A 26001-nucleotide genomic window follows, 5' to 3' on the forward strand; every position below is an offset into this window, starting at 1 on the left:
AAGCCATACACCAAGCAGCAGGTATACCTTCGCCTCGATGTCCTAAATTGTTGTGTCATGTTTGTGTCACATAGAAATGAAGTCACGGGACCTTTTAACATCCTTCCTATCATGACCCCACCTACATTGAGGGGTCATGGTCATGGTCAACTGGTCAACTGAAGGGGTCGTAACCAGTAAAATTGTACAACTATCTAGTTTTGTTGTGGCAGGAACATCGTACATTGATGGCAGTAAAATATAATTCTGCATTAGGCTAGAAAAGTTCAAGTGTGTTCCATCACTGCCACGATGTAGAATTTTACCTGTTAGAAGAGAGAGGGTTTAGCACTTTGACTGCTTAGAGGGCCAGAGGACATGGGTTGTTATTGAGATTTTCCTTCTTTTCTTTTAAAGTGAGTGGTCATACTTGAGCAATCAGGGAATACGGAAATGACATGAGCCCATGGAAAGGGAAGCATAAAGCTCTTGCGCAAGTTGGATCATACTTGACTGATGTTGTGCATTTCAGGAGGTCTGTATCTTTTCAAAGAGCTTTGTGGTAACAAAGCTGAACTGTGCCTTAAAGTGCTGGATGAAACATCTGTTTATTAAAGCTTTGACGCCCAACGTGGGGCTCGAACCCACGACCCTGAGATTAAGAGTCTCATGCTCTACCGACTGAGCTAGCCAGGCTATTCACACTTTTAAAAACATGCCTTCCGAAAAAAAAAAAAAAAAAAAAAAAAAAAAAATTTGAAATAAGTCTACGTTCAGAGATTTAGAATGGCATCGTAACTCAATTGGCCCTTTTCAACTAGTACCTATGCCACGCGACTTGATCCAACTCAGCTTTTAGGGTTTTCCATTAGGTAGGACCTTGTAGTAGCAGGTAAATTTTTAGCACCTACTCGGCTGGGGTTCGAGATTAGCTGAGTCGAAAAAATGACCTCTACAGACCACTGATTGGCCAGGCAGTGATGTTACTGGATGAGTGACGAAAGCCACTCCTTCACAAGAACCCGGCAAAACCCATGCGATTTTATATATTCTTTTTTATACATTTATATATCGTCATCGAGGTGAATTGCTGGATACAAAGCCATACACCAAGCAGCAGGTATACCTTCGCCTCGATGTCCTAAATTGTTGTGTCATGTTTGTGTCACATAGAAATGAAGTCACGGGACCTTTGAACATCCTTCCTATCATGACCCCACCCACATTGAGGGGTCATGGTCATGGTCTTCTAAAAATAAGATTTCAGTATGCAGTAAGTGTCAGGAGTGGGATTTGAACCCACATCTCCTTTTGGAGACCAGAAGTCCCTCTGCTAAGGAAGGAAGGAATCAAGCCTTGAGTCTGGCGCCTTAGACCGCTCGGCCATCCTGACACCATACAGGACAGTATGCAGGACAGCATGATTTCCCTGACTGTGTAAAATACAACAAACATGAACCGAAACGCAGCAGACAAACTTGTCCGCAGAGGGAAGCTTTCTGCTTGAGATGCTCCCTCACGGCTGGAAATACGAGGGAAAGGGTGCGGGAGAACGGGTGTCTGGAGAGTGGAGGAGGGGCTGGGTGAAAAAATATCTGAAAGAAGTCCCGAGCGAATGTTGCCAAGGTTTGGTTTCTCATAGACCACTGCTCTGGAACATCCCAAGAACGTTTCAGTACTTTCGTGGGTACATGAAGGTGGTTAAAGAAATGCTTACAAATAATTCATTTTTGCCAAAGATTTGGAGCTGTCTTCACTCTCTCAGAGTTGGCTACCCACATGTTATATGTCGTCATCGAGGTGAATTGCTGGATACAAAGCCATACACCAAGCAGCAGGTATACCTTCGCCTCGATGTCCTAAATTGTTGTGTCATGTTTGTGTCACATAGAAATGAAGTCACGGGACCTTTTAACATCCTTCCTATCATGACCCCACCTACATTGAGGGGTCATGGTCATGGTCAACTGGTCAACTGAAGGGGTCGTAACCAGTAAAATTGTACAACTATCTAGTTTTGTTGTGGCAGGAACATCGTACATTGATGGCAGTAAAATATAATTCTGCATTAGGCTAGAAAAGTTCAAGTGTGTTCCATCACTGCCACGATGTAGAATTTTACCTGTTAGAAGAGAGAGGGTTTAGCACTTTGACTGCTTAGAGGGCCAGAGGACATGGGTTGTTATTGAGATTTTCCTTCTTTTCTTTTAAAGTGAGTGGTCATACTTGAGCAATCAGGGAATACGGAAATGACATGAGCCCATGGAAAGGGAAGCATAAAGCTCTTGCGCAAGTTGGATCATACTTGACTGATGTTGTGCATTTCAGGAGGTCTGTATCTTTTCAAAGAGCTTTGTGGTAACAAAGCTGAACTGTGCCTTAAAGTGCTGGATGAAACATCTGTTTATTAAAGCTTTGACGCCCAACGTGGGGCTCGAACCCACGACCCTGAGATTAAGAGTCTCATGCTCTACCGACTGAGCTAGCCAGGCTATTCACACTTTTAAAAACATGCCTTCCGAAAAAAAAAAAAAAAAAAAAAAAAAAAATTGAAATAAGTCTACGTTCAGAGATTTAGAATGGCATCGTAACACAATTGGCCCTTTTCAACTAGTACCTATGCCACGCGACTTGATCCAACTCAGCTTTTAGGGTTTTCCATTAGGTAGGACCTTGTAGTAGCAGGTAAATTTTTAGCACCTACTCGGCTGGGGTTCGAGATTAGCTGAGTCGAAAAAATGACCTCTACAGACCACTGATTGGCCAGGCAGTGATGTTACTGGATGAGTGACGAAAGCCACTCCTTCACAAGAACCCGGCAAAACCCATGCGATTTTATATATTCTTTTTTATACATTTATATATCGTCATCGAGGTGAATTGCTGGATACAAAGCCATACACCAAGCAGCAGGTATACCTTCGCCTCGATGTCCTAAATTGTTGTGTCATGTTTGTGTCACATAGAAATGAAGTCACGGGACCTTTGAATATCCTTCCTATCATGACCCCACCCACATTGAGGGGTCATGGTCATGGTCTTCTAAAAATAAGATTTCAGTATGCAGTAAGTGTCAGGAGTGGGATTTGAACCCACATCTCCTTTTGGAGACCAGAAGTCCCTCTGCTAAGGAAGGAAGGAATCAAGCCTTGAGTCTGGATACAAAGCCATACACCAAGCAGCAGGTATACCATACTTGTTCAATCATGCCTTCCGAAAAAAAAAAAAAAATAAAAAAAAAAATTGAAATAAGTCTACGTTCAGAGATTTAGAATGGCATCGTAACACAATTGGCCCTTTTCAACTAGTACCTATGCCACGCGACTTGATCCAACTCAGCTTTTAGGGTTTTCCATTAGGTAGGACCTTGTAGTAGCAGGTAAATTTTTAGCACCTACTCGGCTGGGGTTCGATATTAGCTGAGTCGAAAAAATGACCTCTACAGACCACTGATTGGCCAGGCAGTGATGTCACTGGATGAGTGACGAAAGCCACTCCTTCACAAGAACCCGGCAAAACCCATGTGATTTTATATATTCTTTTTTATACATTTATATATCGTCATCGAGGTGAATTGCTGGATACAAAGCCATACACCAAGCAGCAGGTATACCTTCGCCTCGATGTCCTAAATTGTTGTGTCATGTTTGTGTCACATAGAAATGAAGTCACGGGACCTTTGAACATCCTTCCTATCATGACCCCACCCACATTGAGGGGTCATGGTCATGGTCTTCTAAAAATAAGATTTCAGTATGCAGTACTTGTCAGGAGTGGGATTTGAACCCACGTCTCCTTTTGGAGACCAGAAGTCCCTCTGCTAAGGAAGGAAGGAATCAAGCCTTGAGTCTGGCGCCTTAGACCGCTCGGCCATCCTGACACCATACAGGACAGTATGCAGGACAGCATGATTTCCCTGACTGTGTAAAATACAACAAACATGAACCGAAACGCAGCAGACAAACTTGTCCGCAGAGGGAAGCTTTCTGCTTGAGATGCACCCTCACGGCTGGAAATACGAGGGAAAGGGTGCGGGAGAACGGGTGTCTGGAGAGTGGAGGAGGGGCTGGGTGAAAAAATATCTGAAAGAAGTCCCGAGCGAATGTTGCCAAGGTTTGGTTTCTCATAGACCACTGCTCTGGAACATCCCAAGAACGTTTCAGTACTTTCGTGGGTACATGAAGGTTGTTAAAGAAATGCTTACAAATAATTCATTTTTGCCAAAGATTTGGAGCTGTCTTCACTCTCTCAGAGTTGGCTACCCACATGTTATATGTCGTCATCGAGGTGAATTGCTGGATACAAAGCCATACACCAAGCAGCAGGTATACCTTCGCCTCGATGTCCTAAATTGTTGTGTCATGTTTGTGTCACATAGAAATGAAGTCACGGGACCTTTTAACATCCTTCCTATCATGACCCCACCTACATTGAGGGGTCATGGTCATGGTCAACTGGTCAACTGAAGGGGTCGTAACCAGTAAAATTGTACAACTATCTAGTTTTGTTGTGGCAGGAACATCGTACATTGATGGCAGTAAAATATAATTCTGCATTAGGCTAGAAAAGTTCAAGTGTGTTCCATCACTGCCACGATGTAGAATTTTACCTGTTAGAAGAGAGAGGGTTTAGCACTTTGACTGCTTAGAGGGCCAGAGGACATGGGTTGTTATTGAGATTTTCCTTCTTTTCTTTTAAAGTGAGTGGTCATACTTGAGCAATCAGGGAATACGGAAATGACATGAGCCCATGGAAAGGGAAGCATAAAGCTCTTGCGCAAGTTGGATCATACTTGACTGATGTTGTGCATTTCAGGAGGTCTGTATCTTTTCAAAGAGCTTTGTGGTAACAAAGCTGAACTGTGCCTTAAAGTGCTGGATGAAACATCTGTTTATTAAAGCTTTGACGCCCAACGTGGGGCTCGAACCCACGACCCTGAGATTAAGAGTCTCATGCTCTACCGACTGAGCTAGCCAGGCTATTCACACTTTTAAAAACATGCCTTCCGAAAAAAAAAAAAAAAAAAAAAAAAAAAATTGAAATAAGTCTACGTTCAGAGATTTAGAATGGCATCGTAACACAATTGGCCCTTTTCAACTAGTACCTATGCCACGCGACTTGATCCAACTCAGCTTTTAGGGTTTTCCATTAGGTAGGACCTTGTAGTAGCAGGTAAATTTTTAGCACCTACTCGGCTGGGGTTCGAGATTAGCTGAGTCGAAAAAATGACCTCTACAGACCACTGATTGGCCAGGCAGTGATGTTACTGGATGAGTGACGAAAGCCACTCCTTCACAAGAACCCGGCAAAACCCATGCGATTTTATATATTCTTTTTTATACATTTATATATCGTCATCGAGGTGAATTGCTGGATACAAAGCCATACACCAAGCAGCAGGTATACCTTCGCCTCGATGTCCTAAATTGTTGTGTCATGTTTGTGTCACATAGAAATGAAGTCACGGGACCTTTGAACATCCTTCCTATCATGACCCCACCCACATTGAGGGGTCATGGTCATGGTCTTCTAAAAATAAGATTTCAGTATGCAGTAAGTGTCAGGAGTGGGATTTGAACCCACATCTCCTTTTGGAGACCAGAAGTCCCTCTGCTAAGGAAGGAAGGAATCAAGCCTTGAGTCTGGATACAAAGCCATACACCAAGCAGCAGGTATACCATACTTGTTCAATCATGCCTTCCGAAAAAAAAAAAAAAATTAAAAAAAAAATTGAAATAAGTCTACGTTCAGAGATTTAGAATGGCATCGTAACACAATTGGCCCTTTTCAACTAGTACCTATGCCACGCGACTTGATCCAACTCAGCTTTTAGGGTTTTCCATTAGGTAGGACCTTGTAGTAGCAGGTAAATTTTTAGCACCTACTCGGCTGGGGTTCGATATTAGCTGAGTCGAAAAAATGACCTCTACAGACCACTGATTGGCCAGGCAGTGATGTCACTGGATGAGTGACGAAAGCCACTCCTTCACAAGAACCCGGCAAAACCCATGTGATTTTATATATTCTTTTTTATACATTTATATATCGTCATCGAGGTGAATTGCTGGATACAAAGCCATACACCAAGCAGCAGGTATACCTTCGCCTCGATGTCCTAAATTGTTGTGTCATGTTTGTGTCACATAGAAATGAAGTCACGGGACCTTTGAACATCCTTCCTATCATGACCCCACCCACATTGAGGGGTCATGGTCATGGTCTTCTAAAAATAAGATTTCAGTATGCAGTACTTGTCAGGAGTGGGATTTGAACCCACGTCTCCTTTTGGAGACCAGAAGTCCCTCTGCTAAGGAAGGAAGGAATCAAGCCTTGAGTCTGGCGCCTTAGACCGCTCGGCCATCCTGACACCATACAGGACAGTATGCAGGACAGCATGATTTCCCTGACTGTGTAAAATACAACAAACATGAACCGAAACGCAGCAGACAAACTTGTCCGCAGAGGGAAGCTTTCTGCTTGAGATGCACCCTCACGGCTGGAAATACGAGGGAAAGGGTGCGGGAGAACGGGTGTCTGGAGAGTGGAGGAGGGGCTGGGTGAAAAAATATCTGAAAGAAGTCCCGAGCGAATGTTGCCAAGGTTTGGTTTCTCATAGACCACTGCTCTGGAACATCCCAAGAACGTTTCAGTACTTTCGTGGGTACATGAAGGTTGTTAAAGAAATGCTTACAAATAATTCATTTTTGCCAAAGATTTGGAGCTGTCTTCACTCTCTCAGAGTTGGCTACCCACATGTTATATGTCGTCATCGAGGTGAATTGCTGGATACAAAGCCATACACCAAGCAGCAGGTATACCTTCGCCTCGATGTCCTAAATTGTTGTGTCATGTTTGTGTCACATAGAAATGAAGTCACGGGACCTTTTAACATCCTTCCTATCATGACCCCACCCACATTGAGGGGTCATGGTCATGGTCAACTGGTCAACTGAAGGGGTCGTAACCAGTAAAATTGTACAACTATCTAGTTTTGTTGTGGCAGGAACATCGTACATTGATGGCAGTAAAATATAATTCTGCATTAGGCTAGAAAAGTTCAAGTGTGTTCCATCACTGCCACGATGTAGAATTTTACCTGTTAGAAGAGAGAGGGTTTAGCACTTTGACTGCTTAGAGGGCCAGAGGACATGGGTTGTTATTGAGATTTTCCTTCTTTTCTTTTAAAGTGAGTGGTCATACTTGAGCAATCAGGGAATACGGAAATGACATGAGCCCATGGAAAGGGAAGCATAAAGCTCTTGCGCAAGTTGGATCATACTTGACTGATGTTGTGCATTTCAGGAGGTCTGTATCTTTTCAAAGAGCTTTGTGGTAACAAAGCTGAACTGTGCCTTAAAGTGCTGGATGAAACATCTGTTTATTAAAGCTTTGACGCCCAACGTGGGGCTCGAACCCACGACCCTGAGATTAAGAGTCTCATGCTCTACCGACTGAGCTAGCCAGGCTATTCACACTTTTAAAAACATGCCTTCCGGAAAAAAAAAAAAAAAAAAAAAAAAAAAATTTGAAATAAGTCTACGTTCAGAGATTTAGAATGGCATCGTAACACAATTGGCCCTTTTCAACTAGTACCTATGCCACGCGACTTGATCCAACTCAGCTTTTAGGGTTTTCCATTAGGTAGGACCTTGTAGTAGCAGGTAAATTTTTAGCACCTACTCGGCTGGGGTTCGAGATTAGCTGAGTCGAAAAAATGACCTCTACAGACCACTGATTGGCCAGGCAGTGATGTTACTGGATGAGTGACGAAAGCCACTCCTTCACAAGAACCCGGCAAAACCCATGCGATTTTATATATTCTTTTTTATACATTTATATATCGTCATCGAGGTGAATTGCTGGATACAAAGCCATACACCAAGCAGCAGGTATACCTTCGCCTCGATGTCCTAAATTGTTGTGTCATGTTTGTGTCACATAGAAATGAAGTCACGGGACCTTTGAACATCCTTCCTATCATGACCCCACCCACATTGAGGGGTCATGGTCATGGTCTTCTAAAAATAAGATTTCAGTATGCAGTAAGTGTCAGGAGTGGGATTTGAACCCACATCTCCTTTTGGAGACCAGAAGTCCCTCTGCTAAGGAAGGAAGGAATCAAGCCTTGAGTCTGGATACAAAGCCATACACCAAGCAGCAGGTATACCATACTTGTTCAATCATGCCTTCCGAAAAAAAAAAAAAAATAAAAAAAAAAATTGAAATAAGTCTACGTTCAGAGATTTAGAATGGCATCGTAACACAATTGGCCCTTTTCAACTAGTACCTATGCCACGCGACTTGATCCAACTCAGCTTTTAGGGTTTTCCATTAGGTAGGACCTTGTAGTAGCAGGTAAATTTTTAGCACCTACTCGGCTGGGGTTCGAGATTAGCTGAGTCGAAAAAATGACCTCTACAGACCACTGATTGGCCAGGCAGTGATGTCACTGGATGAGTGACGAAAGCCACTCCTTCACAAGAACCCGGCAAAACCCATGTGATTTTATATATTCTTTTTTATACATTTATATATCGTCATCGAGGTGAATTGCTGGATACAAAGCCATACACCAAGCAGCAGGTATACCTTCGCCTCGATGTCCTAAATTGTTGTGTCATGTTTGTGTCACATAGAAATGAAGTCACGGGACCTTTGAACATCCTTCCTATCATGACCCCACCCACATTGAGGGGTCATGGTCATGGTCTTCTAAAAATAAGATTTCAGTATGCAGTACTTGTCAGGAGTGGGATTTGAACCCACGTCTCCTTTTGGAGACCAGAAGTCCCTCTGCTAAGGAAGGAAGGAATCAAGCCTTGAGTCTGGCGCCTTAGACCGCTCGGCCATCCTGACACCATACAGGACAGTATGCAGGACAGCATGATTTCCCTGACTGTGTAAAATACAACAAACATGAACCAAAACGCAGCAGACAAACTTGTCCGCAGAGGGAAGCTTTCTTCTTGAGATGCACCCTCACGGCTGGAAATACGAGGGAAAGGGTGCGGGAGAACGGGTGTCTGGAGAGTGGAGGAGGGGCTGGGTGAAAAAATATCTGAAAGAAGTCCCGAGCGAATGTTGCCAAGGTTTGGTTTCTCATAGACCACTGCTCTGGAACATCCCAAGAACGTTTCAGTACTTTCGTGGGTACATGAAGGTTGTTAAAGAAATGCTTACAAATAATTCATTTTTGCCAAAGATTTGGAGCTGTCTTCACTCTCTCAGAGTTGGCTACCCACATGTTATATGTCGTCATCGAGGTGAATTGCTGGATACAAAGCCATACACCAAGCAGCAGGTATACCTTCGCCTCGATGTCCTAAATTGTTGTGTCATGTTTGTGTCACATAGAAATGAAGTCACGGGACCTTTTAACATCCTTCCTATCATGACCCCACCCACATTGAGGGGTCATGGTCATGGTCAACTGGTCAACTGAAGGGGTCGTAACCAGTAAAATTGTACAACTATCTAGTTTTGTTGTGGCAGGAACATCGTACATTGATGGCAGTAAAATATAATTCTGCATTAGGCTAGAAAAGTTCAAGTGTGTTCCATCACTGCCACGATGTAGAATTTTACCTGTTAGAAGAGAGAGGGTTTAGCACTTTGACTGCTTAGAGGGCCAGAGGACATGGGTTGTTATTGAGATTTTCCTTCTTTTCTTTTAAAGTGAGTGGTCATACTTGAGCAATCAGGGAATACGGAAATGACATGAGCCCATGGAAAGGGAAGCATAAAGCTCTTGCGCAAGTTGGATCATACTTGACTGATGTTGTGCATTTCAGGAGGTCTGTATCTTTTCAAAGAGCTTTGTGGTAACAAAGCTGAACTGTGCCTTAAAGTGCTGGATGAAACATCTGTTTATTAAAGCTTTTACGCCCAACGTGGGGCTCGAACCCACGACCCTGAGATTAAGAGTCTCATGCTCTACCGACTGAGCTAGCCAGGCTATTCACACTTTTAAAAACATGCCTTCCGAAAAAAAAAAAAAAAAAAAAAAAAAAAAAAAAAAAAATTGAAATAAGTCTACGTTCAGAGATTTAGAATGGCATCGTAACACAATTGGCCCTTTTCAACTAGTACCTATGCCACGCGACTTGATCCAACTCAGCTTTTAGGGTTTTCCATTAGGTAGGACCTTGTAGTAGCAGGTAAATTTTTAGCACCTACTCGGCTGGGGTTCGAGATTAGCTGAGTCGAAAAAATGACCTCTACAGACCACTGATTGGCCAGGCAGTGATGTTACTGGATGAGTGACGAAAGCCACTCCTTCACAAGAACCCGGCAAAACCCATGCGATTTTATATATTCTTTTTTATACATTTATATATCGTCATCGAGGTGAATTGCTGGATACAAAGCCATACACCAAGCAGCAGGTATACCTTCGCCTCGATGTCCTAAATTGTTGTGTCATGTTTGTGTCACATAGAAATGAAGTCACGGGACCTTTGAACATCCTTCCTATCATGACCCCACCCACATTGAGGGGTCAAGGTCATGGTCTTCTAAAAATAAGATTTCAGTATGCAGTAAGTGTCAGGAGTGGGATTTGAACCCACATCTCCTTTTGGAGACCAGAAGTCCCTCTGCTAAGGAAGGAAGGAATCAAGCCTTGAGTCTGGATACAAAGCCATACACCAAGCAGCAGGTATACCATACTTGTTCAATCATGCCTTCCGAAAAAAAAAAAAAAAAAAAAAAAATTGAAATAAGTCTACGTTCAGAGATTTAGAATGGCATCGTAACACAATTGGCCCTTTTCAACTAGTACCTATGCCACGCGACTTGATCCAACTCAGCTTTTAGGGTTTTCCATTAGGTAGGACCTTGTAGTAGCAGGTAAATTTTTAGCACCTACTCGGCTGGGGTTCGATATTAGCTGAGTCGAAAAAATGACCTCTACAGACCACTGATTGGCCAGGCAGTGATGTCACTGGATGAGTGACGAAAGCCACTCCTTCACAAGAACCCGGCAAAACCCATGTGATTTTATATATTCTTTTTTATACATTTATATATCGTCATCGAGGTGAATTGCTGGATACAAAGCCATACACCAAGCAGCAGGTATACCTTCGCCTCGATGTCCTAAATTGTTGTGTCATGTTTGTGTCACATAGAAATGAAGTCACGGGACCTTTGAACATCCTTCCTATCATGACCCCACCCACATTGAGGGGTCATGGTCATGGTCTTCTAAAAATAAGATTTCAGTATGCAGTACTTGTCAGGAGTGGGATTTGAACCCACGTCTCCTTTTGGAGACCAGAAGTCCCTCTGCTAAGGAAGGAAGGAATCAAGCCTTGAGTCTGGCGCCTTAGACCGCTCGGCCATCCTGACACCATACAGGACAGTATGCAGGACAGCATGATTTCCCTGACTGTGTAAAATACAACAAACATGAACCGAAACGCAGCAGACAAACTTGTCCGCAGAGGGAAGCTTTCTGCTTGAGATGCACCCTCACGGCTGGAAATACGAGGGAAAGGGTGCGGGAGAACGGGTGTCTGGAGAGTGGAGGAGGGGCTGGGTGAAAAAATATCTGAAAGAAGTCCCGAGCGAATGTTGCCAAGGTTTGGTTTCTCATAGACCACTGCTCTGGAACATCCCAAGAACGTTTCAGTACTTTCGTGGGTACATGAAGGTTGTTAAAGAAATGCTTACAAATAATTCATTTTTGCCAAAGATTTGGAGCTGTCTTCACTCTCTCAGAGTTGGCTACCCACATGTTATATGTCGTCATCGAGGTGAATTGCTGGATACAAAGCCATACACCAAGCAGCAGGTATACCTTCGCCTCGATGTCCTAAATTGTTGTGTCATGTTTGTGTCACATAGAAATGAAGTCACAGGACCTTTTAACATCCTTCCTATCATGACCCCACACACATTGAGGGGTCATGGTCATGGTCAACTGGTCAACTGAAGGGGTCGTAACCAGTAAAATTGTACAACTATCTAGTTTTGTTGTGGCAGGAACATCGTACATTGATGGCAGTAAAATATAATTCTGCATTAGGCTAGAAAAGTTCAAGTGTGTTCCATCACTGCCACGATGTAGAATTTTACCTGTTAGAAGAGAGAGGGTTTAGCACTTTGACTGCTCAGAGGGCCAGAGGACATGGGTTGTTATTGAGATTTTCCTTCTTTTCTTTTAAAGTGAGTGGTCATACTTGAGCAATCAGGGAATACGGAAATGACATGAGCCCATGGAAAGGGAAGCATAAAGCTCTTGCGCAAGTTGGATCATACTTGACTGATGTTGTGCATTTCAGGAGGTCTGTATCTTTTCAAAGAGCTTTGTGGTAACAAAGCTGAACTGTGCCTTAAAGTGCTGGATGAAACATCTGTTTATTAAAGCTTTGACGCCCAACGTGGGGCTCGACCCAACGTCCCTGAGATTAAGAGTCTCATGCTCTACCGACAGAGCTAGCCAGGCTATTCACACTTTTAAAAACATGCCTTCCGAAAAAAAAAAAAAAAGAAAAAAAAAAAAAAATTGAAATAAGTCTACGTTCAGAGATTTAGAATGGCATCGTAACACAATTGGCCCTTTTCAACTAGTACCTATGCCACGCGACTTGATCCAACTCAGCTTTTAGGGTTTTCCATTAGGTAGGACCTTGTAGTAGCAGGTAAATTTTTAGCACCTACTCGGCTGGGGTTCGAGATTAGCTGAGTCGAAAAAATGACCTCTACAGACCACTGATTGGCCAGGCAGTGATGTCACTGGATGAGTGACGAAAGCCACTCCTTCACAAGAACCCGGCAAAACCCATGCGATTTTATATATTCTTTTTTATACATTTATATATCGTCATCGAGGTGAATTGCTGGATACAAAGCCATACACCAAGCAGCAGGTATACCTTCGCCTCGATGTCCTAAATTGTTGTGTCATGTTTGTGTCACATAGAAATGAAGTCACGGGACCTTTGAACATCCTTCCTATCATGACCCCACCCACATTGAGGGGTCATGGTCATGGTCTTCTAAAAATAAGATTTCAGTATGCAGTACGTGTCAGGAGTGTGATTTGAACCCACGTCTCCTTTTGGAGACCAGAAGTCCCTCTGCTAAGGAAGGAAGGAATCAAGCCTTGAGTCTGGCGCCTTAGACCGCTCGGCCATCCTGACACCATACAGGACAGTATGCAGGACAGCATGATTTCCCTGACTGTGTAAAATACAACAAACATGAACCGAAACGCAGCAGACAAACTTGTCCGCAGAGGGAAGCTTTCTGCTTGAGATGCACCCTCACGCCTGGAAATACGAGGGAAAGGGTGCGGGAGAACGGGTGTCTGGAGAGTGGAGGAGGGGCTGGGTGAAAAAATATCTGAAAGAAGTCCCGAGCGAATGTTGCCAAGGTTTGGTTTCTCATAGACCACTGCTCTGGAACATCCCAAGAACGTTTCAGTACTTTCGTGGGTACATGAAGGTGGTTAAAGAAATGCTTACAAATAATTAATTTTTGACAAAGATTTGGTGCTGTCTTCACTCTCTCAGAGTTGGCTACCCACATGTTATATGTCGTCATCGAGGTGAATTGCTGGATACAAAGCCATACACCAAGCAGCAGGTATACCTTCGCCTCGATGTCCTAAATTGTTGTGTCATGTTTGTGTCACATAGAAATGAAGTCACGGGACCTTTTAACATCCTTCCTATCATGACCCCACCCACATTGAGGGGTCATGGTCATGGTCAACTGGTCAACTGAAGGGGTCGTAACCAGTAAAATTGTACAACTATCTAGTTTTGTTGTGGCAGGAACATCGTACATTGATGGCAGTAAAATATAATTCTGCATTAGGCTAGAAAAGTTCAAGTGTGTTCCATCACTGCCACGATGTAGAATTTTACCTGTTAGAAGAGAGAGGGTTTAGCACTTTGACTGCTTAGAGGGCCAGAGGACATGGGTTGTTATTGAGATTTTCCTTCTTTTCTTTTAAAGTGAGTGGTCATACTTGAGCAATCAGGGAATACGGAAATGACATGAGCCCATGGAAAGGGAAGCATAAAGCTCTTGCGCAAGTTGGATCATACTTGACTGATGTTGTGCATTTCAGGAGGTCTGTATCATTTCAAAGAGCTTTGTGGTAACAAAGCTGAACTGTGCCTTAAAGTGCTGGATGAAACATCTGTTTATTAAAGCTTTGACGCCCAACGTGGGGCTCGAACCCACGACCCTGAGATTAAGAGTCTCATGCTCTACCGACTCCGCTAAAGCTGGGGAACAATAGTCTGTATGAGGGGGGGAAGAAGGGGGAAAAGGGGGAAGAAGGGGGAAGGGGAAAAATGAAGGAAAAGAGGAGTTTTTGAGAATATGAGGGGAAAAAATGGAATGAACTTGTAGTTATTTGTGTTTCTGCTGTCCATTTCAAGTAAAAGCACACATTCTGGTGTATTCATTTGAGAAATCTACGCGAACATGACACTTTGCTGTGGAATAGTATAGGAGGCTCTTAATCCAAAGGTCACCGGTTCGATTCCACCATTGGAAGATGACACAAACGTTTAGCAAGTGTTATCAAATGTACTTTTATGGTCATTTTTAAATTTCTGAATTAAGTGCTGCAACAATGTAATCTTCTTCTCTGAATGAGTTTGCATGTTTGCAGAAAAAACTGAAGACACTCACTGAAATGTAACAAATTTATTACTAATTTCACACACACAAACACTCAGAAACATGTGTGAAATTAAACCTGAAGTAATAAAAACAGGAATAAATTAAACAATTAAAAATAGAAAAAAATAAATGGGACAGTATATCTTCCCATAATACTACCATTTTCTTTTATGCACGGCAGGTGACACTGACAGCATTTGTTTTTTTCCACCGTGCGGGCGTAAGCTCTCCGGGTTAGTGGAGGTGAGGGCAGGGAATCAGTTGGCACAATCTGTTTGTTTCCATTTGGGATGACAAACACAACTGGCTCAATGAATGGACTGGGGTTTAAAAGTACAGGAGATGGAGATGGAGGAAGAGACAGAGGAGAAACGATCTGCAGAAACTTCTTGGGACTGCAGCCAGGTGGTGATACTTTTCTTTTGGTGGGGCTTGTGATGCGGTTGGATAAATCAGACGTCTGAGGGAATAAAGGCACAGTTCACAATATAGGATAACCATAGATGATAGTGAATTAATCTATCTATCATTATGGGTATAGCAGTCAATAAAACCAGATCATTTCAACATGAAATGAATGAAATGCATGAAAGTGCCACTATAGTTACTGCTACATGAAAACAATAACAATGTACATTTTTTAAAATCAAAGTCAACCTATGTATCATTCTCTTTACATTACCTTAGATGAATGCTTCCCAGCCAAACTTAAGTTTGGCTTCAGCATGGCACCATGACAGCCACCAAACCGTGGCTTTGTAAACTGACAAAAAGAAAAACATAACCTTAACTGGGGCTTTGTACATTTTATACAGTTGAGTATATTAATAATATTAATATAAATATCAGCATAAGTAAATCCTCATTACTTACTGATACCAAAGTCACAAGGAGCTAAGGAGACGTCCTTTGGTGGTGGTGAATCTGCAGGTGAGGGCCCTGGCTGCTCTGCCACCAGCACGTCATAAATGTACGAGAGCCTTCTGATACCTTCTTTGCATGCAAACCGCAGTTACAGCTCTGTGCACCTCCAAACAGTGACATTTGTCCCCTCATCTGCATTGGGCATTTCTCAATCTGTATTAATGTTTGACAGCAAATACGAAGGTGTTCCCTTTAAATATGTCACAGCTTTACATTTAATATGATACACATATCACTCTGTGCAGGTTTACCTTTCAGATACAGATCATGCCACTTTTTCTGCCGAGGTGCTGGTCTGTTTCCTGCCTCAGAGGGCCAAACACCCGAGGCAGCAAATTTTCGCAGGCGGGATATCCACTCCTCCTCTCCCATGGCCCTGTGTTTTTTTTTTTTTTGTTTGGAAGCCATCTGCCATTAACAGAGAAAGAATATCTATACCAAACAGCTAATATTTGTACATCACAGAAATATGACCAATGTGCACTATTTTTAACTTATTAAAATATATATATTCATGCACACACATAAGTTCTTACTTGCATACAATCACACAAACACACAGCTAATTATTAACTAATAGCAGTAGCCTACATATTACACATATATTACAACAGAAGTGAATACTACATAGATTTCATTCATACCCTAGCTTGTTATCAGCTAATACTAGTAGCAGAAATGCATATTTAAGACTTTTGTGACAACAGAAGTTAATATGTCGTACTGATTAGCAGTACAATATAGAGCAGTACAATAGCATTAGCATGTTTGACAAAAAAATCGCCACGTAGAAAAAACGATATATTTACCTTCTGTAGTTAAAGTCACCTGAAGTCCTGCGGGCAGAATTATGGAGAAGTGCCATCGTGATTGGCTATCAGCAAAAATGGAAATGGAGCAACGCGATTGGCTGTTGGGCTGAATTATGGAGAAGTGCCATCGTGATTGGCTATCAACAAAAATGGAAATGGAGCAACGCGATTGGCTGTTGGGCTGAATTATGGAGAAGTGCCATCGTGATTGGCTATCAGCAAAAATGGAAACGAGGCAACGTGATTGGCTGTTGGGCTGAATTATGGAGAAGTGCCATCGTGATTGGCTATCACCAAAGATGGACCAAAAATGGAAATGGGGCAACGCGATTGGAGGAGAATTATACAGACGCTTGGTCTCCCGCTACCGCTAGCCAGGCTATTCACACTTTTAAAAACATGCCTTCCGAAAAAAAAAAAAAAAGAAAAAAAAAAAAAAATTGAAATAAGTCTACGTTCAGAGATTTAGAATGGCATCGTAACACAATTGGCCCTTTTCAACTAGTACCTATGCCACGCGACTTGATCCAACTCAGCTTTTAGGGTTTTCCATTAGGTAGGACCTTGTAGTAGCAGGTAAATTTTTAGCACCTACTCGGCTGGGGTTCGAGATTAGCTGAGTCGAAAAAATGACCTCTACAGACCACTGATTGGCCAGGCAGTGATGTCACTGGATGAGTGACGAAAGCCACTCCTTCACAAGAACCCGGCAAAACCCATGCGATTTTATATATTCTTTTTTATACATTTATATATCGTCATCGAGGTGAATTGCTGGATACAAAGCCATACACCAAGCAGCAGGTATACCTTCGCCTCGATGTCCTAAATTGTTGTGTCATGTTTGTGTCACATAGAAATGAAGTCACGGGACCTTATAAGGAATCAAGCCTTGAGTCTGGCGCCTTAGACCGCTCGGCCATCCTGACACCATACAGGACAGTATGCAGGACAGCATGATTTCCCTGACTGTGTAAAATACAACAAACATGAACCGAAACGCAGCAGACAAACTTGTCCGCAGAGGGAAGCTTTCTGCTTGAGATGCACCCTCACGGCTGGAAATACGAGGGAAAGGGTGCGGGAGAACGGGTGTCTGGAGAGTGGAGGAGGGGCTGGGTGAAAAAATATCTGAAAGAAGTCCCGAGCGAATGTTGCCAAGGTTTGGTTTCTCATAGACCACTGCTCTGGAACATCCCAAGAACGTTTCAGTACTTTCGTGGGTACATGAAGGTGGTTAAAGAAATGCTTACAAATAATTCATTTTTGCCAAAGATTTGGTGCTGTCTTCACTCTCTCAGAGTTGGCTACCCACATGTTATATGTCGTCATCGAGGTGAATTGCTGGATACAAAGCCATACACCAAGCAGCAGGTATACCTTCGCCTCGATGTCCTAAATTGTTGTGTCATGTTTGTGTCACATAGAAATGAAGTCACGGGACCTTTTAACATCTTTCCTATCATGACCCCACCCACATTGAGGGGTCATGGTCATGGTCAACTGGTCAACTGAAGGGGTCGTAACCAGTAAAATTGTACAACTATCTAGTTTTGTTGTGGCAGGAACATCGTACATTGATGGCAGTAAAATATAATTCTGCATTAGGCTAGAAAAGTTCAAGTGTGTTCCATCACTGCCACGATGTAGAATTTTACCTGTTAGAAGAGAGAGGGTTTAGCACTTTGACTGCTCAGAGGGCCAGAGGACATGGGTTGTTATTGAGATTTTCCTTCTTTTCTTTTAAAGTGAGTGGTCATACTTGAGCAATCAGGGAATACGGAAATGACATGAGCCCATGGAAAGGGAAGCATAAAGCTCTTGCGCAAGTTGGATCATACTTGACTGATGTTGTGCATTTCAGGAGGTCTGTATCATTTCAAAGAGCTTTGTGGTAACAAAGCTGAACTGTGCCTTAAAGTGCTGGATGAAACATCTGTTTATTAAAGCTTTGACGCCCAACGTGGGGCTCGAACCCACGACCCTGAGATTAAGAGTCTCATGCTCTACCGACTGAGCTAGCCAGGCTATTCACACTTTTAAAAACATGCCTTCCGAAAAAAAAAAAAAAAGAAAAAAAAAAAAAAATTGAAATAAGTCTACGTTCAGAGATTTAGAATGGCATCGTAACACAATTGGCCCTTTTCAACTAGTACCTATGCCACGCGACTTGATCCAACTCAGCTTTTAGGGTTTTCCATTAGGTAGGACCTTGTAGTAGCAGGTAAATTTTTAGCACCTACTCGGCTGGGGTTCGAGATTAGCTGAGTCGAAAAAATGACCTCTACAGACCACTGATTGGCCAGGCAGTGATGTCACTGGATGAGTGACGAAAGCCACTCCTTCACAAGAACCCGGCAAAACCCATGCGATTTTATATATTCTTTTTTATACATTTATATATCGTCATCGAGGTGAATTGCTGGATACAAAGCCATACACCAAGCAGCAGGTATACCTTCGCCTCGATGTCCTAAATTGTTGTGTCATGTTTGTGTCACATAGAAATGAAGTCACGGGACCTTTGAACATCCTTCCTATCATGACCCCACCCACATTGAGGGGTCATGGTCATGGTCTTCTAAAAATAAGATTTCAGTATGCAGTACGTGTCAGGAGTGGGATTTGAACCCACGTCTCCTTTTGGAGACCAGAAGTCCCTCTGCTAAGGAAGGAAGGAATCAAGCCTTGAGTCTGGCGCCTTAGACCGCTCGGCCATCCTGACACCATACAGGACAGTATGCAGGACAGCATGATTTCCCTGACTGTGTAAAATACAACAAACATGAACCGAAACGCAGCAGACAAACTTGTCCGCAGAGGGAAGCTTTCTGCTTGAGATGCACCCTCACGGCTGGAAATACGAGGGAAAGGGTGCGGGAGAACGGGTGTCTGGAGAGTGGAGGAGGGGCTGGGTGAAAAAATATCTGAAAGAAGTCCCGAGCGAATGTTGCCAAGGTTTGGTTTCTCATAGACCACTGCTCTGGAACATCCCAAGAACGTTTCAGTACTTTCGTGGGTACATGAAGGTGGTTAAAGAAATGCTTACAAATAATTCATTTTTGCCAAAGATTTGGTGCTGTCTTCACTCTCTCAGAGTTGGCTACCCACATGTTATATGTCGTCATCGAGGTGAATTGCTGGATACAAAGCCATACACCAAGCAGCAGGTATACCTTCGCCTCGATGTCCTAAATTGTTGTGTCATGTTTGTGTCACATAGAAATGAAGTCACGGGACCTTTTAACATCTTTCCTATCATGACCCCACCCACATTGAGGGGTCATGGTCATGGTCAACTGGTCAACTGAAGGGGTCGTAACCAGTAAAATTGTACAACTATCTAGTTTTGTTGTGGCAGGAACATCGTACATTGATGGCAGTAAAATATAATTCTGCATTAGGCTAGAAAAGTTCAAGTGTGTTCCATCACTGCCACGATGTAGAATTTTACCTGTTAGAAGAGAGAGGGTTTAGCACTTTGACTGCTTAGAGGGCCAGAGAACATGGGTTGTTATTGAGATTTTCCTTCTTTTCTTTTAAAGTGAGTGGTCATACTTGAGCAATCAGGGAATACGGAAATGACATGAGCCCATGGAAAGGGAAGCATAAAGCTCTTGCGCAAGTTGGATCATACTTGACTGATGTTGTGCATTTCAGGAGGTCTGTATCTTTTCAAAGAGCTTTGTGGTAACAAAGCTGAACTGTGCCTTAAAGTGCTGGATGAAACATCTGTTTATTAAAGCTTTGACGCCCAACGTGGGGCTCGAACCCACGACCCTGAGATTAAGAGTCTCATGCTCTACCGACTGAAAAAAAAAAAAAGAAAAAAAAAAAAATTGAAATAAGTCTACGTTCAGAGATTTAGAATGGCATCGTAACACAATTGGCCCTTTTCAACTAGTACCTATGCCACGCGACTTGATCCAACTCAGCTTTTAGGGTTTTCTAGTGTCTTCTAGTGAGAGGTCTAAATGGTGGTCTTATAAAGGCAGACCAACTAATATGCAAATTCAAATTTGTTTAAAAACTGAAAGCATGAAACACTACGGAATTCCTGTGTCTCACTAATCGGATGCAAGACTCTTCTTGATACATTCAACCAGTCTGAAAAACACACTGAGTAAAACCAACAAGCCACAATCGTGAGATCTATTCCTTTTGATGGATCGAGGAATAGATCTTTTGGTCAGAAATGGTCGTTGATTTGGAAGCACTAAGAAAAGACTGACATAGCTCCTGAACACATCATCTGATTTGCAAATAAGTGCCCATCAGGACCGGAGTTGACCCACTTGCATGGAAATGGATTAGCGTCAATTACCTTCAAAAAGCATAAATCAATGCAAATGACCCTAGGACGAGCACAGGGGGGTGGGGTGGGGTGGGGTGGTGCTGGGGGGGTGCTAGGGTTCCATGATATCTGCAGTCTCTACTCAACAATGAAAGGGGAATTAGCGCAAGTGGTAGAGCGCCTGCTTAACATGCGAGACATAGCGGGATGCCCGCATTCTCCAGGAAGCTTTAACTTGCTTGTGCTCTGTGGAGAAAGTCATTTACAGCTGATTGCAGCTAATATACAAGTCAAAGGTGGGTGTAAACTGAAAGCAAAAGTAATCTTTCAGAGCATGATTACCCTGAAGTCAGAAAACAAATTGTTCATGACACATTCAATCCCCCTAATGAACCTAATGTAAGCTAAAATAAAAATATTGCCACATAAGCATTGTTTGAAAAATGCATTTGCACAAAGTGCAATCAGAAACAAGTGTTGACAACACTGCTTTAGATGGAAAGCCGACGAGAATGGGATTTGAACCCATGCGTGCAAAGCACAATGGATTAGCAGTCCATCGCCTTAACCACTCGGCCACCTCGTCCCCTCATCTGATGTTTTGATGCTAAAAATTTGCGTCCTCAACAACAGCTGCTAAAATTTCAGTCTCACATTGCAGCCTCATTAGTAACGCAGGGCTGTGAAAGGAGGAAATCAATTCTCCCTTCCTTCACAAAAGGAAAAAAAGGGGAATTTGCTAAAAGTGGTAGAGCGCTCGCTTTGCATGTGAGAGGTAGCGGGATCTATACCTGCATTCTCCAGGAATCCTTCCTTAGCTTCACATTTCAGTGGAGGAAATCATCAACAGCTGCGGTGGTACAGCTGAAGTTGGCTTAGGGTTTTGCGATATCTGCATCGTGAGCCCTACAACCATAGGGGATGGTGTTCGAATCGAAGAGCTCGATGAGCATCTTGTGATCCATTCATGCCTTCTCCAGGAAGCTTTGACATGATCATTGGAGGTTATTGTCGTCGTTTGGTCTTGTGTTGCCTTTGTAAAATTTCAATCTGCATCGTGAGCCCTACAACCATAGGGGATGGTGTTCGAATCGAAGAGCTCGTTGAGCATCTTGTGATCCATTCATGCCTTCTCCAGGAAGCTTTGACATGATCATTGGAGGTTATTGTCATCGTTTGGTCTTGTGTTGCCTTTGTAAAATTTCAATCTCACATGAGCGCGTCACAAGGTACAAAGGCCTTGTGGGCAGAGCATATGAATTCTTCCTTTCACAAAAGGAGAATCATTATGATCTAAATATGTTTTCATGTAGGGATCTTTGAGGTTCTTTGATTTACAAATAGGGCAAAACAAATGCAGTTGGATTTAGGGCAATTCAAATTTAGGGTTTAAGTCTCTTCAGTATATACTCAAATATGGAAGGCAAATTGGGTCAAACTATAAAGGGCTTGCTTTCCATGCAAAATGTGGCGGGATTCATGTCCTCATTCCTCAGAAATCTTTTAGGTGCTCTTCTAGTGAGAGGTCTAAATGGTGGTCTTATAAAGGCAGACCAACTAATATGAAAATTCAAATTTGTTTAAAAACTGAAAGCATGAAACACTACGGAATTCCTGTGTCTCACTAATCGGATGCAAGACTCTTCTTGATACATTCAACCAGTCTGAAAAACACACTGAGTAAAACCAACAAGCCACAATCGTGAGATCTATTCCTTTTGATGGATCGAGGAATAGATCTTTTGGTCAGAAATGGTCGTTGATTTGGAAGCACTAAGAAAAGACTGACATAGCTCCTGAACACATCATCTGATTTGCAAATAAGTGCCCATCAGGACCGGAGTTGACCCACTTGCATGGAAATGGATTAGTGTCAATTACCTTCAAAAAGCATAAATCAATGCAAATGACCCTAGGACGAGCACGGGGGGTGGGGTGGGGTGGTGCTGGGGGGGTGCTAGGGTTCCATGATATCTGCAGTCTCTACTCAACAATGAAAGGGGAATTAGCGCAAGTGGTAGAGCGCCTGCTTAACATGCGAGACATAGCGGGATGCCCGCATTCTCCAGGAAGCTTTAACTTGCTTGTGCTCTGTGGAGAAAGTCATTTACAGCTGATTGCAGCTAATATACAAGTCAAAGGTGGGTGTAAACTGAAAGCAAAAGTAATCTTTCAGAGCATGATTACCCTGAAGTCAGAAAACAAATTGTTCATGACACATTCAATCCCCCTAATGAACCTAATGTAAGCTAAAATAAAAATATTGCCACATAAGCATTGTTTGAAAAATGCATTTGCACAAAGTGGAATCAGAAACAAGTGTTGACAACACTGCTTTAGATGGAAAGCCGACGAGAATGGGATTTGAACCCATGCGTGCAAAGCACAATGGATTAGCAGTCCATCGCCTTAACCACTCGGCCAAAAATGGGGCAAAAGGGACTGCCCGAAAGGGGGGAAAAGGAAAAAAAGAGGAAGGAGGGGGGAAAAGAGAGAAAAAGAAAAGGAGAAAAACGTACACTATATCCACTTTTCTCTATTCTCTTATCTTCTCAACATTGTTTACACACACCTCTGCACTTATTGCAAGGTTTATCATCCATTTAATTTTCATGTTTCTTGTGGGATTCGAACCTGTATTGTGGCAACACCCCAACATACCACAGTGCTTTGGACGTTACTAAAGCCTACTGTAGGGGGCAGCACACAAAATGTGTATAACTGTAAATGTAAATAAGTCTCCCATCATTTTTCCCCTCTTTTTTTTTGGTACACTCAATTATTTGAGAGACTAGTGTTATGATTGGCTTTGATCTTAGACATTATAAATTCATATTCTGTATTTTCCTAAATGTTCCTAGCTGGTACTTTTCCACTCTGTTCATACTGCACAATCGATGACCTTAAAAGGGTCCAAGACCTTAGAATGACATAAACAACTGGGTCAGACAAAACATCTCTAGTAGAGTAGATAGGTCTGGTACATTAGATCCACGCCTAAAACAGCACTCACACACACACACATTGTTTCTCACATCCAAAGAACACAACAAGGACAGCAACTGGCCTGATCATGCCACTAAAAACTGGCCGATTATACTCTGACAAGTGTGAAAACAACTTCTGTGAGATAAAGCTGAATATAAATATGACATGTTTCCGGATATCGGGGCTTGGCCTGATGGATTTCCTGCGGGAGCTCTGGCACTCCGAGTCCAGCGCTGCAATATACTTTACTATGTGACCACTAATAAATACTTTTTTAATAAACGATTTCTCCAGCTTGTTCTTGGGCTTCCAATGAAAAAATCGGGCTAACACTAGCTATCTATCTGTATCACTATTTGTGCAACACAAGTGAATTAAACAAATTCCAAATTGAGCAAAGAAAGTATTTTTAAAAAATCTTTGGTTGAGACAAAGAGTGTTGGGTTTTATTAATAAATGTAAAATAATTCTCCAAGTAATTCTGGCTTCACTTTTGACAATTGCATTAAATGGATGTCACTCACACTCACTGTCGTCCTGTTTTGCAAATGGAAATTAAATAAAAATGTGAAGGCTGTTCTTGGTTCAAGTAAAATTATCAAACTTTATTAACATTGTAACAATAATCACACAGTAACAGACGAGCAATCATCTGCGAACAGACAGACAGACAGACAGACACTTAATGCAAACTTAACGCCGCAGTTAAAACGCCGCATGAAATGGAAGCTGTCCAAGCGCACTGCAGACCTCCATGGGTGGAAGAGTTTGACCACTGAAGACACACCTGTGAAAAACAAAGTCAGCCGCTGCCCAATTGCCAGTACCACTCCTCCCACAAGTGGAGTGGTAACAGTGTGTGTGTGTGTGGCACACAGTTTTTCAAACGTATATTTGATAAAGATCATTTTTACCCACCTGACTGGCTGCAGCAGTCCCGGTCAACATAGATGACCTCAGGTTCAGCTTGGCCCGCATTCTTGTATCGAGTGACGATGCCATGGCACAACTCTTCCAACCCTGCACCTTCACCCGTCGTCAGAACAGAGTTCAGAACCTGGCCAAACTCGTTGCCGATGTTTGTCATCCATGCAGCACTGTCCCCAATAGCGCCAGCCAGCTTCTTGGTGATCTGTAAAACAAACACTACTTTCAAACTGTTTGTTGTAATTATACACATGTGCGTGTGTCAAACCGACATTCACGCATTTGCACCTGTTATCATATTCCTCTTTTTTTTTGGGGGGGGGCAATAAATATAGCTTTCCCAGTGATAACTACTAATACAACCGATTCTCCGCAACAACCAAAAGATTCATCGCACACAAGGCCTTGAAATTGATTTTGGTCAAGACAGACACATTTGATGACAATGTGGGGGAGGAGGTTTCAGAATATGAAGATCAAATTCAGAGTCTGACAGTGACTTTTAGAAGAGGATGACATTAATCATCAGCTATCTCCTAAATGAGAATGAACCACAGCTAGACAGCAGCAGGCCCCAGGACCAAGTGGTCAGCAGCCAAGCTGAGATTGAGATCTTACTTATGTTTTGTAAATGTTCAAAGTTCTAAAAAAGTTGTAAATGAATAATACATGATAGTTATACCAAAAAACCTTGTTGTTTATATTGCTTGAAATTGGGATGAAGTAAACATCTGTAGAGTATTTTAACATAAAATTGTTTGATTGTGTTGAATTAAAAACCCCAAAAATGCAGCGGGTCCACCAGACCAACAAACATTGCTTGAGTAACAAAAATATGACCAGAAAACAAGGGTTAATACATCTGGACACATCTGTCTGCTCTGCTCAAACACATAACCAGGCTCCGTTACCAGAGTGGAGAAAACGCCACAGATAGCCGATTAATTACTATTGCACTGACGGACAATAAATGCAAAAAAAGATAGTTCAAATCTTAAGGCTTTCCCCGAGGAATCGGCAGAGTTTATAAGGCAAATAAACAAAAAAATCAGTTACTATTTGTCTTCTGATTCTGTCATATCACTAACATCCCCACCGTCGCCACACAATGCTGGTATGAACAGCGACGCTATTACAGGCAGAACTTCCATTGGCAAAATGGCTACGTTACAAGGAAGTTGAAATACAACTTGGATAAAGTGCCGAGAGGACGGAAGATTAAATTGCATATTGTTTGTCCCACGGTTTAACATTCGGCTTATACATGGCGTTACTTTTATGAGTATTAATCAAGTTTACAAACCTTGTTCCCGTGCTTGTCACAAGTGTATGCGAAGAAAAATATGGCCGACACTCAAAAGCGTTAACCGCGCCCCCTCCGACGTCACGTCACGTGTCCCTTTTGCCCCATTTTTGGCTGTGTTCGGACCTGTG

General features: G+C 42.6%; 16 non-coding genes across 16 annotated transcripts; all 16 read right to left on the reverse strand.

Annotated features, from left to right (window-relative positions):
- Window positions 1-602: 602 nt before the first annotated feature.
- Window positions 603-675, reverse strand: trnak-cuu (transfer RNA lysine (anticodon CUU)). The gene has a single exon. It is a non-coding gene; the product is annotated as a tRNA-Lys (tRNA).
- A 582-nt stretch (window positions 676-1257) lies between these two features.
- Window positions 1258-1372, reverse strand: trnal-caa (transfer RNA leucine (anticodon CAA)). Its single transcript has 2 exons — window positions 1335-1372; window positions 1258-1303 (listed from the first exon to the last, which is right to left on the reverse strand). It is a non-coding gene; the product is annotated as a tRNA-Leu (tRNA).
- A 1026-nt stretch (window positions 1373-2398) lies between these two features.
- Window positions 2399-2471, reverse strand: trnak-cuu (transfer RNA lysine (anticodon CUU)). The gene has a single exon. It is a non-coding gene; the product is annotated as a tRNA-Lys (tRNA).
- A 1273-nt stretch (window positions 2472-3744) lies between these two features.
- On the reverse strand, window positions 3745-3859 carry trnal-caa (transfer RNA leucine (anticodon CAA)). The gene is made up of 2 exons: window positions 3822-3859; window positions 3745-3790 (listed from the first exon to the last, which is right to left on the reverse strand). It is a non-coding gene; the product is annotated as a tRNA-Leu (tRNA).
- A 1026-nt stretch (window positions 3860-4885) lies between these two features.
- trnak-cuu (transfer RNA lysine (anticodon CUU)) lies at window positions 4886-4958 on the reverse strand. Its single transcript has one exon. It is a non-coding gene; the product is annotated as a tRNA-Lys (tRNA).
- Window positions 4959-6231: 1273 nt separating this feature from the next.
- trnal-caa (transfer RNA leucine (anticodon CAA)) lies at window positions 6232-6346 on the reverse strand. The gene is made up of 2 exons: window positions 6309-6346; window positions 6232-6277 (listed from the first exon to the last, which is right to left on the reverse strand). It is a non-coding gene; the product is annotated as a tRNA-Leu (tRNA).
- A 1026-nt stretch (window positions 6347-7372) lies between these two features.
- Window positions 7373-7445, reverse strand: trnak-cuu (transfer RNA lysine (anticodon CUU)). Its single transcript has one exon. It is a non-coding gene; the product is annotated as a tRNA-Lys (tRNA).
- Window positions 7446-8720: 1275 nt separating this feature from the next.
- trnal-caa (transfer RNA leucine (anticodon CAA)) lies at window positions 8721-8835 on the reverse strand. Its single transcript has 2 exons — window positions 8798-8835; window positions 8721-8766 (listed from the first exon to the last, which is right to left on the reverse strand). It is a non-coding gene; the product is annotated as a tRNA-Leu (tRNA).
- Window positions 8836-9861: 1026 nt separating this feature from the next.
- Window positions 9862-9934, reverse strand: trnak-cuu (transfer RNA lysine (anticodon CUU)). Its single transcript has one exon. It is a non-coding gene; the product is annotated as a tRNA-Lys (tRNA).
- Window positions 9935-11213: 1279 nt separating this feature from the next.
- trnal-caa (transfer RNA leucine (anticodon CAA)) lies at window positions 11214-11328 on the reverse strand. Its single transcript has 2 exons — window positions 11291-11328; window positions 11214-11259 (listed from the first exon to the last, which is right to left on the reverse strand). It is a non-coding gene; the product is annotated as a tRNA-Leu (tRNA).
- Window positions 11329-12354: 1026 nt separating this feature from the next.
- On the reverse strand, window positions 12355-12427 carry trnak-cuu (transfer RNA lysine (anticodon CUU)). The gene has a single exon. It is a non-coding gene; the product is annotated as a tRNA-Lys (tRNA).
- Window positions 12428-13009: 582 nt separating this feature from the next.
- trnal-caa (transfer RNA leucine (anticodon CAA)) lies at window positions 13010-13124 on the reverse strand. The gene is made up of 2 exons: window positions 13087-13124; window positions 13010-13055 (listed from the first exon to the last, which is right to left on the reverse strand). It is a non-coding gene; the product is annotated as a tRNA-Leu (tRNA).
- A 5189-nt stretch (window positions 13125-18313) lies between these two features.
- Window positions 18314-18386, reverse strand: trnak-cuu (transfer RNA lysine (anticodon CUU)). The gene has a single exon. It is a non-coding gene; the product is annotated as a tRNA-Lys (tRNA).
- Window positions 18387-18968: 582 nt separating this feature from the next.
- Window positions 18969-19083, reverse strand: trnal-caa (transfer RNA leucine (anticodon CAA)). The gene is made up of 2 exons: window positions 19046-19083; window positions 18969-19014 (listed from the first exon to the last, which is right to left on the reverse strand). It is a non-coding gene; the product is annotated as a tRNA-Leu (tRNA).
- A 2073-nt stretch (window positions 19084-21156) lies between these two features.
- trnas-gcu (transfer RNA serine (anticodon GCU)) lies at window positions 21157-21238 on the reverse strand. Its single transcript has one exon. It is a non-coding gene; the product is annotated as a tRNA-Ser (tRNA).
- Window positions 21239-22998: 1760 nt separating this feature from the next.
- Window positions 22999-23086, reverse strand: trnas-gcu (transfer RNA serine (anticodon GCU)). The gene has a single exon. It is a non-coding gene; the product is annotated as a tRNA-Ser (tRNA).
- Between the last annotated feature and the right edge of the window lie 2915 nt (window positions 23087-26001).

This window comes from Leuresthes tenuis, unplaced genomic scaffold, assembly GCF_036924035.1.
Source record: "Leuresthes tenuis unplaced genomic scaffold, fLeuTen1.0.hap1 SCAF_5, whole genome shotgun sequence".
NCBI lineage: Eukaryota > Metazoa > Chordata > Actinopteri > Atheriniformes > Atherinopsidae > Leuresthes > Leuresthes tenuis.